Source organism: Ascaphus truei, unplaced genomic scaffold (assembly GCF_040206685.1).
Source record: "Ascaphus truei isolate aAscTru1 unplaced genomic scaffold, aAscTru1.hap1 HAP1_SCAFFOLD_1422, whole genome shotgun sequence".
Classification (NCBI taxonomy): domain Eukaryota; kingdom Metazoa; phylum Chordata; class Amphibia; order Anura; family Ascaphidae; genus Ascaphus; species Ascaphus truei.
Window position 1 is genome coordinate 17,501 of NW_027454305.1, and position 14,295 is coordinate 31,795.

Genomic DNA, 14,295 nt, shown 5'->3' on the forward strand with positions numbered 1-14,295 from the left:
CACACTGCTCTGCACACTGCATACACACTGCTGTGCACATTACACACACACTGCTCTGCACATTACACACACACTGCTCTGCACATTACACACACACTGCTCTGCACATTACACACACACTGCTCTGCACATTACACACACACTGCTCTGCACATTACACACACACTGCTCTGCACATTACACACACACTGCTCTGCACATTACACACACTGCTCTGCACATTACGCACACTGCTCTGCACGTTACACACACACTGCACATTACACACATACTGCTCTGCACATTACACACACACTGCTCTGCACACTGCATACACACTGCTGTGCACATTACACACACACTGCTCTGCACATTACACACACACACTGCTCTGCACATTACACACACACTGCTCTGCACATTACACACACTGCTCTGCGCTCTGCAAACTCACTGCTCTGCACATTACGCACACTGCTCTGCACGTTACACACACACTGCTCTGCACATTACACACTACTCTGCACATTACACACACACTGCTCTGCACATTACACACACTGCTCTGCACATCACACACGCTGCTCTGCACACTGCACACACACCGCTCTGCACACTGCATACACACTGCTCTGCACACTGCATACACACTGCTCTGCACACTGCTCTGCACACTGCATACACACTGCTCTGCACATTACACACACTGCTCTGCACATTACACACACTGCTCTGAACATTACATACACTGCTCTGCACATTACATACACACTGCTCTGCACATTACATACACACTGCTCTGCACACTGCATACACACTGCTCTGCACATTACACACACTGCTCTGCACACTGCATACACACTGCTCTGCACATTACACACACTGCTCTGCACATTACACACACTGCTCTGAACATTACATACACTGCTCTGCACATTACACACACACTGCTCTGCACATTACATACACACTGCTTTGCACATTACATACACACTGCTCTGCACACTGCATACACACTGCTCTGCACATTACATACACTGCTCTGCACATTACATACATACTGTTCTGCACACTGCATGCTCTCTCTGCAGACTAGTATACTCCCTGTCCCTGCAATCTTCCAGCAGCGCCAGTAGTGTAGGGGTATCATGCAAGATTCCCATTCTTGCGACCCGGGTTCGAGTCCCGGCTGGCGCAGGTCTTCCTTTTAATTTTTTTTTAATATATTTTCTTTACATTTTTGTGTTCACATTTATTGACCTTATTGATCAGTGATTGTAATATATATACATATTGATTAGTGATTGGAAATATATATATATGTATATTGATCAGTGATTGGTAATATATATATACATATTGATTAGTGATTGGTATTTAACTTCTTATTAATCAGTTATTGGCATTGATCAGTGGTTGGTACTGAACGCTTTATTAATCAGTGATTGGTATTGATCTGTGATTGGTAATGTAACATAGGTTACATATCTCCCCCCATTACCTGTGCCCAACTCTTGTCTGGTTATAGAGATGCATTTTGATGTGATTTGATGTGAATGATATTAAACTCTTTATTGATCAGTGATTGCTATTGAACTTTTTAATAATCAATCATTTGTTTTGAACACCTTATTGATCAGTGAAAGGTATTGATCAGTGATTGGTAATGAAATATAGGTTTTATATAAATATATATATGTATATATATATATATATATGTATTCATCTCAAACACACACTAAAGGGTATCATCACACTATAAATATAAACGAAGGTTAAGAAACCAGAACCCAGAAAGAATTTAAATTAATTGATTCCAATAGAACCAAACATAATAATAAACCAGGTACTGGTGGTGCCAAGGGATAAAACATACATATATATATATATATATAGAATATCGCTTGTTAGCACATTCACACGTCTTAGAAAGAAATAAGAATAGGCAGACAGGCGCACACAGAACCATCACATTAAGCGCCAGTAGTGTAGGGGTATCATGCAAGATTCCCATTCTTGCGACCCGGGTTCGAGTCCCGGCTGGCGCAGTTCATTTTATGCAGCTTTCTGGATTGTATTCTTATATACCAGGCTTCATTACATAGAGAAATGTATGAAATAAATGGGATTTCTTACAAATAGGATGCTATATCTAGTCTCAGTGTTGTTTCCTCCTGTGTATGGATCCTTCTCTCTTGTTCCTCAGCCCCTCTTGGTTTTAGAATTTCTTCACTTCTGATTCTCTGTATTCCCATTAATTCCGTTTTATCCATAACTTGGTGATTAGGTTGAATGTTTTATTGCTCACATTGTTTCCTGTTTTGTGTGCAATGTGTTATTTTGCAATACTTTTTAGTGAATGTTTAAATGTTACAATCTGGATACACTCGTTTGTTTCACGAGCAATGAGATCAGACACTAAAGCTCACGGTCACATAACCTGCTCATTATGATAGAGTTTCTGTCCTTTTCATCTGTGATAAAAGTTTGGACCCCCCTCTTTATTTCCCCATATGTTTAAGGGACAGGGGCATGATTCAACCTCCCCTGTACCTGAGAACATTCAGGCTGCATCGAATCGGGTTGTGGTCAGACAACACAGGGGGACACATACAGTGGCCCTCAGAATCAGGGGTCCATATACAATACATTGGGTACACAGTGTCACTTATTCAGTCCCGTTAGCCCGTGTGCTAACTAATGGGCCACTGTTGGTGCCAGCACAGTGTTGGAGCTCGTGTAGAGTCATGTGTTTTACAAACATTTGCTGTAGGGGCGATCCCCTAGATGCGTTCTCACTTGGTTTACTCACAGCTTGGAACCCCAGCTTACACGGGCTCCCTTTCTCCGGTGATGTCCCCTCCCATTCCCTGAGCCCAGCTGTGCTCTGTCCTCAACCTTCTGGTCCATCAAATTAAGACATTAATAGAAGCACCAGTAGTGTAGGTCTTCCATTTTTTTTTTTTTTATATATTTTCTTTACATTTTTGTGTTCACATTTATTGACCTTATTGATCAGTGATTGGTAATATATATACATATTGATTAGTGATTGGAAATATATATATGTATATTGATCAGTGATTGGTAATATATATACATATTGATTAGTGATTGGTATTTAACTTCTTAGTAATCAGTTATTGGCATTGATCAGTGGCTGGTACTGAACGCTTTATTAATCAGTGATTGGTATTGATCTGTGATTGGTAATGTAACATAGGTTACATATCGCCCCCCCATACCTGTGCCCAACTCTTGTCTGGTTATAGAGATGCATTTTGATGTGATTTGATGTGAATGATATTAAACTCTTTATTGATCAGTGATTGCTATTGAACTTTTTAATAATCAATCATTTGTTTTGAACACCTTATTGATCAGTGAAAGGTATTGATCAGTGATTGGTAATGAAATATAGGTTTTATATAAATATATATATATGTATATATATATATATATATATATATATATATGTATTCATCTCAAACACACACTAAAGGGTATCATCACACTATAAATATAAACGAAGGTTAAGAAACCAGAACCCAGAAAGAATTTAAATTAATTGATTCCAATAGAACCAAACATAATAATAAACCAGGGACTGGTGGTGCCAAGGGATAAAACATTCATATATATATATATATATAGAATATAGCTTGTTAGCACATTCACACGTCTTAGAACGAAATAAGAATAGGCAGACAGGCGCACACAGAACCATCACATTAAGCGCCAGTAGTGTAGGGGTATCATGCAAGATTCCCATTCTTGCGACCTGGGTTCGAGTCCCGGCTGGCGCAGTTCATTTTATGCAGCTTTCTGGATTGTATTCTTATATACCAGGCTTCATTACATAGAGAAATGTATGAAATAAATGGGATTTCTTACAAATAGGATGCTATATCTAGTCTCAGTGTTGTTTCCTCCTGTGTATGGATCCTTCTCTCTTGTTCCTCAGCCCCTCCTGGTTTTAGAATTTCTTCACTTCTGATTCTCTGTATTCCCATTAATTCCGTTTTATCCATAACTTGGTGATTAGGTTGAATGTTTTATTGCTCACATTGTTTCCTGTTTTGTGTGCAATGTGTTATTTTGCAATGCTTTTTAGTGAATGTTTAAATGTTACATTCTGGATACACTCGTTTGTTTCACGTGCAATGAGATCAGACACTAAAGCTCACGGTCACATAACCTGCTCATTATGATAGAGTTTCTGTCCTTTTCATCTGTGAGAAAAGTTTGGACCCCCCTCTTTATTTCCCCATATGTTTAAGGGACAGGGGCATGATTCAACCTCCCCTGTACCTGAGAACATTCAGGCTGCATCGAATCGGGTTGTGGTCAGACAACACAGGGGGACACATACAGTGGCCCTCAGAATCAGGGGTCCATATACAATACATTGGGTACACAGTGTCACTTATTCAGTCCCGTTAGCCCGTGTGCTAACTAATGGGCCACTGTTGGTGCCAGCACAGTGTTGGAGCTCGTGTAGAGTCATGTGTTTTACAAACAGTTGCTGGCCTGGGACTTCACAAAGGATGGTGTTAGCTGTGTACTTCGAAAGGATTGTGATGTGCTGTAGGGGCGATCCCCTAGATGCGTTCTCACTTGGTTTACTCACAGCTTGGAACCCCAGCTTACACGGGCTCCCTTTCTCCGGTGATGTCCCCTCCCATTCCCTGAGCCCAGCTGTGCTCTGTCCTCAACCTTCTGGTCCATCAAATTAAGACATTAATAGAAGCACCAGTAGTGTATGTCTTCCATTTTTTTTTTTTTATATATTTTCTTTACATTTTTGTGTTCACATTTATTGACCTTATTGATCAGTGATTGGTAATATATATACATATTGATTAGTGATTGGAAATATATATATGTATATTGATCAGTTATTGGTAATATATATACATACTAGCTGAGAGCCCCGGCGTTGCCCGGGATGTTTGTGGTGTGGGTGTGGCATTTGGGTGGGGAGTGGTCCACGCGGCCCATGTGCGGTGGTAGTGCTGCTGTGGCTGTACTGATGGTGATTGTATTGGTGTGCTGATTTGGGAGGGTTTGGTGCTGATGTGGGGGTGCGGATGTGGGTGTGCCGATGGGGGAGGTGCAAAGGTGGCGATGTGTGGGTGCTGATGGTGTTGATGGGGGCTGGGAATGGTGGGGAGCCGAGAATGCCAGTGTGCTGGGGGGGCATGGGATACCGGTGTGCTGATGTGGTGGTGCTGGGGTGTGTGTGTGTGTATACACGTGTGTGTGTATGTGTATACACGTGTGTGTGTATACACGTGTGTGTGTGTATACACGTGTGTGTGTGTATACACGTGTGTGTATACACGTGTGTGTGTGTATACACGTGTGTGTGTATACACGTGTGTGTATACACGTGTGTGTGTGTATACACGTGTGTGTGTGTATACACGTGTGTGTGTATACACGTGTGTGTATACACGTGTGTGTGTATACATTGTGTGTATGTATATATTGTGTGTGTGTATACGTGTGTGTGTATACACATGTGTGTATACACGTGTATACATGTTTGTGTGTGTGTATACATGTTTGTGTGTATACATTGTATGTGTGTGTGTGTATAAGTGTGTGTGTGTGTGTGTGTGTGTGTGTACACATGTTTGTGTGTGTATACACGTGTGTGTGTGTATACGTGTGTGTGTGTGTATACGTGTGTGTGTGTGTATACATGTGTGTGTATATACATGTGTGTGTATATACATGTGTGTGTATATACATGTGTGTGTATATACATGTGTGTGTATAAAAATGTGTGTGTGTACACATGTGTGTGTGTAAACATGTGTGTGTGTGTGTACACGTGTGTGTGTACACGTGTGTGTGTACACGTGTGTGTGTACACATGTGTGTGTGTGTACACATGTGTGTGTGTGTGTACACATGTGTGTGTGTGTACACATGTGTGTGTGTGTACACATGTGTGTGTGTGTGTACACATGTGTGTGTGTGTGTACACATGTGTGTGTGTGTGTACACGTGTGTGTGTGTACACGTGTGTGTGTGTATACACATGTGTGTGTGTGTGTATACACATGTGTGTGTGTGTATACACATGTGTGTGTGTGTGTATACACATGTGTGTGTGTGTATACACATGTGTGTGTGTATACACGTGTGTGTATACACGTGTGTGTATACACGTGTGTGTGTGTGTGTATACATGTGTGTGTGTGTATACATGTGTGTGTGTGTATACATGTGTGTGTATACATGTGTGTGTGTGTATACATTATGTGTATGTATACCTGTGTGTATACGTGTGTGAGTGTATACGTGTGTGTGTGTATGTGTACATGTGTGTGTGTGTATGTCTCCACGTATGTGTTTGTATGTCTCCATGTGTGTGTGTGTATGTCTCCATGTGTGTGTGTACGTGTACATGTGTGTGAGTATACGTGTACATGTGTGTGTGTGTACGTGTCTACGTGTACATGTGTGTGTGTGTGTGTGTGTGTGTACGTGTACGTGTGTGTGTGTGTGTACGTGTCTACGTGTACATGTGTGTGTGCGTGTCTACGTGTACATGTGTGTGTGTCTACGTGTACGTGCGTGTGTGTCTACGTGCGTGTGTGTGTACGTGTGTATGTGTGTGTCTATGTGTGTGTCTACGTGTGTGTGTTTGTGTCTACGTGTGTGTGTTTGTGTATACGTGTGTGTGTGTATACGTGTGTGTGTGTCTACGTCTGTGTGTGTGTGTGTGTGTGTCTACGTGTGTGTGTGTGTCTGTGTCCCTGTGTGTCCTTTGGCCCGTGACTCCGCCTCAGGGAAGGGGGGGGGTGGGGGGGGAGGTGGTGGGAAGGAGGGGGGTGGGGGGGAAGGGGAGGTGGGGGGGAGGTGGTGGGAAGGAGGGGGGTGGGGGGGAGGTGGTGGGAAAGGGGGGGGGGTGCGGGGGAGGTGGTGGGAAGGGGGGGGGGTGCGGGGGAGGTGGTGGGAAGGGGGGGGAGGTGGTGGGGAGTTGGGAAGGGGGGTGGGGGAGGTGGGAAGGGGGGTGGAGGTGGTGAGAGGTTGTAAGGGGGAGTGAAGGGAAGGTGAAGGGGGGTGAAGGTGGGGGTGGAGGGGAGGTGAAGGGGAGGTGAAGGGGGGGGGTGGAGGGGAGGTGAAGGGGGGGTGGAGTGGAGGTGAAGGGGGGGGTGGAGGGGAGGTGAAGGGGGGGGGTGGAGGGGAGGTGAAGGGGGGGTGGAGGGGAGGTGAAGGGGGGTGGAGGGAGGTGAAGGGGAGGTGAGGGGGGGTGAAGGGGAGGTGAAGGGGGGTGGAGGGGAGGTGAAGGGGGGGGTGGAGGGGAGGTGAAGGGGGGGGTGGAGGGGAGGTGAAGGGGGGGGGGTGGAGGGGAGGTGGTGGGGGGGGGGGGGTGAAGGGGAGGTGAAGGGGGGGGTGGAGGGGAGGTGAAGGGGGGGTGGAGGGGAGGTGGTGGGGGGGGTGAAGGGGAGGTGAAGAGGGGTGAAGGGGAGGTGGGGGGGGTGAAGGGGAGGTGGGGGGGGGTGAAGGGGAGGTGGGGGGGGGGGTGAAGGGGAGGTAGGGGGGGTGAAGGGGAGGTCGGGGGGGGTGAAGGGGAGGTGGGGGGGGGTGAAGGGGAGGTGAAGGGGGGTGGAGGGGAGGTGAAGGGGGGGTGAAGGGGAGGTGAAGGGGGGGTGGAGGGGAGGTGAAGGGGGGGTGGAGGGAGGTGGAAGGAAGTGGAGTGAGGGGAGGTGAGGGGTGGGTGAGGGGAGGTGAGATGAAGGGGGGTGAGGGGAGGTGAAGGGGGGTGAGGGGTGGTGAAGGGGGGTGAGGGGGGGTGAGGGGAGGTGAAGGGGGGTGTGGGGAGGTGAAGGCCGCTCCCTCACCCGTCCGGCCGCTCACTCACCCGTTCGGCAGCTCCCTCACCCGTCCGGCCGCTCCCACGTGGATCTGAGGCGGGAGGCAGCTTGTTGTGGCCGGTCCCCCGCTGTGTCCCGGGTGCTCGCTCGCTCCGCTGACTGTAGCGGCGCCGGGGGGGGGGGGGTGGAGGGGAGGTGATTTGAAGGGGGGTGAGGGGAGGTGAAGGCCGCTCACTCACCCGTCCGGCCGCTCCCACGTGGAACTGAGGCGGGAGGCAGCTTGTTGTGGCCGCTCCCCCGCTGTGTCCCGGGCACTCGCTCCTCCGCTGACAGTAGCGGCGCCGGGGGGGGGGGGAGGCTGATTTCGGGGAGGAAGAGGCGGAGGCTCCGGCGGATATGTGAGGCGCCACCCCCCCCCCCGGGTTATACATGCTGCTAATGTACACCCCCCCCCCTACTGTGTGTGTGTGTCCCTGTGTGTGTCCGTGTGTGTGTGTCCGTGTGTGTGTCCGTGTGTGTGTGTGTGTGTGTGTGTGTGTGTGTGTATATCCCTGTGTGTGTGTGTCCCTGTGTGTCCTTTGGGCCGTCACTCCGCCTCAGGCCAATGAGAGGTGTGCGGGGGCGGCCCAAGGGACCAATGAGATTTCCCCTAGGGACACCGGACATCCAGCAGGCAGGCATGCATGCAGGCAGGCAGGCATACAGTGCTTTCACTAATATAGTATAAGATTGATTAGTGATTGGTATTTAACTTCTTATTAATCAGTTATTGGCATTGATCAGTGGCTGGTACTGAACGCTTTATTAATCAGTGATTGGTATTGATCTGTGATTGGTAATGTAACATAGGTTACATATCGCCCCCCCATACCTGTGCCCAACTCTTGTCTGGTTATAGAGATGCATTTTGATGTGATTTGATGTGAATGATATTAAACTCTTTATTGATCAGTGATTGCTATTGAACTTTTTAATAATCAATCATTTGTTTTGAACACCTTATTGATCAGTGAAAGGTATTGATCAGTGATTGGTAATGAAATATAGGTTTTATATAAATATATATATGTATATATATATATATATGTATTCATCTCAAACACACACTAAAGGGTATCATCACACTATAAATATAAACGAAGGTTAAGAAACCAGAACCCAGAAAGAATTTAAATTAATTGATTCCAATAGAACCAAACATAATAATAAACCAGGGACTGGTGGTGCCAAGGGATAAAACATACATATATATATATATAGAATATCGCTTGTTAGCACATTCACACGTCTTAGAAAGAAATAAGAATAGGCAGACAGGCGCACACAGAACCATCACATTAAGCGCCAGTAGTGTAGGGGTATCATGCAAGATTCCCATTCTTGCGACCTGCGTTCGAGTCCCGGCTGGCGCAGTTCATTTTATGCAGCTTTCTGGATTGTATTCTTATATACCAGGCTTCATTACATAGAGAAATGTATGAAATAAATGGGATTTCTTACAAATAGGATGCTATATCTAGTCTCAGTGTTGTTTCCTCCTGTGTATGGATCCTTCTCTCTTGTATTATCCTTATATTGGACATTGTTCCTCAGCCCCTCCTGGTTTTAGAATTTCTTCACTTCTGATTCTCTGTATTACCATTAATTCCGTTTTATCCATAACTTGGTGATTAGGTTGAATGTTTTATTGCTCACATTGTTTCCTGTTTTGTGTGCAATGTGTTATTTTGCAATGCTTTTTAGTGAATGTTTAAATGTTACAATCTGGATACACTCGTTTGTTTCACGAGCAATGAGATCAGACACTAAAGCTCACGGTCACATAACCTGCTCATTATGATAGAGTTTCTGTCCTTTTCATCTGTGATAAAAGTTTGGACCCCCCTCTTTATTTCCCCATATGTTTAAGGGACAGGGGCATGATTCAACCTCCCCTGTAACTGAGAACATTCAGGCTGCATCGAATCGGGTTGTGGTCAGACAACACAGGGGGACACATACAGTGGCCCTCAGAATCAGGGGTCCATATACAATACATTGGGTACACAGTTCAGATACATTGGGTGTCACTTATTCAGTCCCGTTAGCCCGTGTGCTAACTAATGGGCCACTGTTGGTGCCAGCACAGTGTTGGAGCTCGTGTAGAGTCATGTGTTTTACAAACATTTGCTGTCCTGGGACTTCACAAAGGATGGTGTTAGCTGTGTACTTCAAAAGGATTGTGATGTGCTGTAGGGGCGATCCCCTAGATGCGTTCTCACTTGGTTTACTCACAGCTTGGAACCCCAGCTTACACGGGCTCCATTCTCCGGTGATGTCCCCTCCCATTCCCTGAGCCCAGCTGTGCTCTGTCCTCAACCTTCTGGTCCATCAAATTAAGACATTAATAGAAGCACCAGTAGTGTAGGTCTTCCATTTTTTTTTTTTTATATATTTTCTTTACATTTTTGTGTTCACATTTATTGACCTTATTGATCAGTGATTGGTAATATATATACATATTGATTAGTGATTGGAAATATATATATGTATATTGATCAGTGATTGGTAATATATATACATATTGATTAGTGATTGGTATTTAACTTCTTATTAATCAGTTATTGGCATTGATCAGTGGCTGGTACTGAACGCTTTATTAATCAGTGATTGGTATTGATCTGTGATTGGTAATGTAACATAGGTTACATATCGCCCCCCCATACCTGTGCCCAACTCTTGTCTGGTTATAGAGATGCATTTTGATGTGATTTGATGTGAATGATATTAAACTCTTTATTGATCAGTGATTGCTATTGAACTTTTTAATAATCAATCATTTGTTTTGAACACCTTATTGATCAGTGAAAGGTATTGATCAGTGATTGGTAATGAAATATAGGTTTTATATAAATATATATATGTATATATATATATATATATATATATATATATATATATATATATGTATTCATCTCAAACACACACTAAAGGGTATCATCACACTATAAATATAAACGAAGGTTAAGAAACCAGAAACCAGAAAGAATTTAAATTAATTGATTCCAATAGAACCAAACATAATAATAAACCAGGGACTGGTGGTGCCAAGGGATAAAACATACATATATATATATATATAGAATATCGCTTGTTAGCACATTCACACGTCTTAGAACGAAATAAGAATAGGCAGACAGGCGCACACAGAACCATCACATTAAGCGCCAGTAGTGTAGGGGTATCATGCAAGATTCCCATTCTTGCGACCCGGGTTCGAGTCCCGGCTGGCGCAGTTCATTTTATGCAGCTTTCTGGATTGTATTCTTATATACCAGGCTTCATTACTTAGAGAAATGTATGAAATAAATGGGATTTCTTACAAATAGGATGCTATATCTAGTCTCAGTGTTGTTTCCTCCTGTGTATGGATCCTTCTCTCTTGTTCCTCAGCCCCTCCTGGTTTTAGAATTTCTTCACTTCTGATTCTCTGTATTCCCATTAATTCCGTTTTATCCATAACTTGGTGATTAGGTTGAATGTTTTATTGCTCACATTGTTTCCTGTTTTGTGTGCAATGTGTTATTTTGCAATGCTTTTTAGTGAATGTTTAAATGTTACAATCTGGATACACTCGTTTGTTTCACGTGCAATGAGATCAGACACTAAAGCTCACGGTCACATAACCTGCTCATTATGATAGAGTTTCTGTCCTTTTCATCTGTGAGAAAAGTTTGGACCCCCCTCTTTATTTCCCCATATGTTTAAGGGACAGGGGCATGATTCAACCTCCCCTGTACCTGAGAACATTCAGGCTGCATCGAATCGGGTTGTGGTCAGACAACACAGGGGGACACATACAGTGGCCCTCAGAATCAGGGGTCCATATACAATACATTGGGTACACAGTGTCACTTATTCAGTCCCGTTAGCCTGTGTGCTAACTAATGGGCCACTGTTGGTGCCAGCACAGTGTTGGAGCTCGTGTAGAGTCATGTGTTTTACAAACAGTTGCTGGCCTGGGACTTCACAAAGGATGGTGTTAGCTGTGTACTTCAAAAGGATTGTGATGTGCTCTAGGGGCGATCCCCTAGATGCGTTCTCACTTGGTTTACTCACAGCTTGGAACCCCAGCTTACACGGGCTCCCTTTCTCCGGTGATGTCCCCTCCCATTCCCTGAGCCCAGCTGTGCTCTGTCCTCAACCTTCTGGTCCATCAAATTAAGACATTAATAGAAGCACCAGTAGTGTAGGTCTTCCATTTTTTTTTTTTTATATATTTTCTTTACATTTTTGTGTTCACATTTATTGACCTTATTGATCAGTGATTGGTAATATATATACATATTAATTAGTGATTGGAAATATATATATGTATATTGATCAGTTATTGGTAATATATATACATATTGATTAGTGATTGGTATTTAACTTCTTATTAATCAGTTATTGGCATTGATCAGTGGCTGGTACTGAACGCTTTATTAATCAGTGATTGGTATTGATCTGTGATTGGTAATGTAACATAGGTTACATATCGCCCCCCCATACCTGTGCCCAACTCTTGTCTGGTTATAGAGATGCATTTTGATGTGATTTGATGTGAATGATATTAAACTCTTTATTGATCAGTGATTGCTATTGAACTTTTTAATAATCAATCATTTGTTTTGAACACCTTATTGATCAGTGAAAGGTATTGATCAGTGATTGGTAATGTAATATAGGTTTTATATAAATATATATATATATATCTCAAACACACACTAAAGGGTATCATCACACTATAAATATAAACGAAGGTTAAGAAACCAGAACCCAGAAAGAATTTAAATTAATTGATTCCAATAGAACCAAACATAATAATAAACCAGGGACTGGTGGTGCCAAGGGATAAAACATACATATATATATAGAATATCGCTTGTGAGCACTTTCACACGTCTTAGAACGAAATAAGAATAGGTAGACAGGCGCACACAGAACCATCACATTAAGCGCCAGTAGTGTAGGGGTATCATGCAAGATTCCCATTCTTGCGACCCGGGTTCGAGTCCCGGCTGGCGCAGTTCATTTTATGCAGCTTTCTGGATTGTATTCTTATATACCAGGCTTCATTACTTAGAGAAATGTATGAAATAAATGGGATTTCTTACAAATAGGATGCTATATCTAGTCTCAGTGTTGTTTCCTCCTGTGTATGGATCTTTCTCTCTTGTTCCTCAGCCCCTCTTGGTTTTAGAATTTCTTCACTTCTGATTCTCTGTATTCCCATTAATTCCGTTTTATCCATAACTTGGTGATTAGGTTGAATGTTTTATTGCTCACATTGTTTCCTGTTTTGTGTGCAATGTGTTATTTTGCAATACTTTTTAGTGAATGTTTAAATGTTACAATCTGGATACACTCGTTTGTTTCACGAGCAATGAGATCAGACACTAAAGCTCACGGTCACATAACCTGCTCATTATGATAGAGTTTCTGTCCTTTTCATCTGTGATAAAAGTTTGGACCCCCCTCTTTATTTCCCCATATGTTTAAGGGACAGGGGCATGATTCAACCTCCCCTGTACCTGAGAACATTCAGGCTGCATCGAATCGGGTTGTGGTCAGACAACACAGGGGGACACATACAGTGGCCCTCAGAATCAGGGGTCCATATACAATACATTGGGTACACAGTGTCACTTATTCAGTCCCGTTAGCCTGTGTGCTAACTAATGGGCCACTGTTGGTGCCAGCACAGTGTTGGAGCTCGTGTAGAGTCATGTGTTTTACAAACAGTTGCTGGCCTGGGACTTCACAAAGGATGGTGTTAGCTGTGTACTTCAAAAGGATTGTGATGTGCTCTAGGGGCGATCCCCTAGATGCGTTCTCACTTGGTTTACTCACAGCTTGGAACCCCAGCTTACACGGGCTCCCTTTCTCCGGTGATGTCCCCTCCCATTCCCTGAGCCCAGCTGTGCTCTGTCCTCAACCTTCTGGTCCATCAAATTAAGACATTAATAGAAGCACCAGTAGTGTAGGTCTTCCATTTTTTTTTTTTTATATATTTTCTTTACATTTTTGTGTTCACATTTATTGACCTTATTGATCAGTGATTGGTAATATATATACATATTAATTAGTGATTGGAAATATATATATGTATATTGATCAGTTATTGGTAATATATATACATATTGATTAGTGATTGGTATTTAACTTCTTATTAATCAGTTATTGGCATTGATCAGTGGCTGGTACTGAACGCTTTATTAATCAGTGATTGGTATTGATCTGTGATTGGTAATGTAACATAGGTTACATATCGCCCCCCCATACCTGTGCCCAACTCTTGTCTGGTTATAGAGATGCATTTTGATGTGATTTGATGTGAATGATATTAAACTCTTTATTGATCAGTGATTGCTATTGAACTTTTTAATAATCAATCATTTGTTTTGAACACCTTATTGATCAGTGAAAGGTATTGATCAGTGATTGGTAATGTAATATAGGTTTT

The 14,295-nt window shown here is 43.4% G+C and overlaps 6 non-coding genes across 6 annotated transcripts; all 6 read left to right on the plus strand.

The window, feature by feature from the left end:
• The first annotated feature begins 1,105 nt into the window (after nucleotides 1-1,105).
• TRNAG-CCC (transfer RNA glycine (anticodon CCC)) lies at nucleotides 1,106-1,176 on the plus strand. The gene has a single exon. It is a non-coding gene; the product is annotated as a tRNA-Gly (tRNA).
• A 780-nt stretch (nucleotides 1,177-1,956) lies between these two features.
• TRNAG-CCC (transfer RNA glycine (anticodon CCC)) lies at nucleotides 1,957-2,027 on the plus strand. The gene has a single exon. It is a non-coding gene; the product is annotated as a tRNA-Gly (tRNA).
• A 1,687-nt stretch (nucleotides 2,028-3,714) lies between these two features.
• TRNAG-CCC (transfer RNA glycine (anticodon CCC)) lies at nucleotides 3,715-3,785 on the plus strand. The gene has a single exon. It is a non-coding gene; the product is annotated as a tRNA-Gly (tRNA).
• Nucleotides 3,786-9,152: 5,367 nt separating this feature from the next.
• Nucleotides 9,153-9,223, plus strand: TRNAG-CCC (transfer RNA glycine (anticodon CCC)). Its single transcript has one exon. It is a non-coding gene; the product is annotated as a tRNA-Gly (tRNA).
• A 1,791-nt stretch (nucleotides 9,224-11,014) lies between these two features.
• TRNAG-CCC (transfer RNA glycine (anticodon CCC)) lies at nucleotides 11,015-11,085 on the plus strand. Its single transcript has one exon. It is a non-coding gene; the product is annotated as a tRNA-Gly (tRNA).
• Nucleotides 11,086-12,787: 1,702 nt separating this feature from the next.
• On the plus strand, nucleotides 12,788-12,858 carry TRNAG-CCC (transfer RNA glycine (anticodon CCC)). The gene has a single exon. It is a non-coding gene; the product is annotated as a tRNA-Gly (tRNA).
• The last annotated feature ends 1,437 nt before the right edge of the window (nucleotides 12,859-14,295 follow it).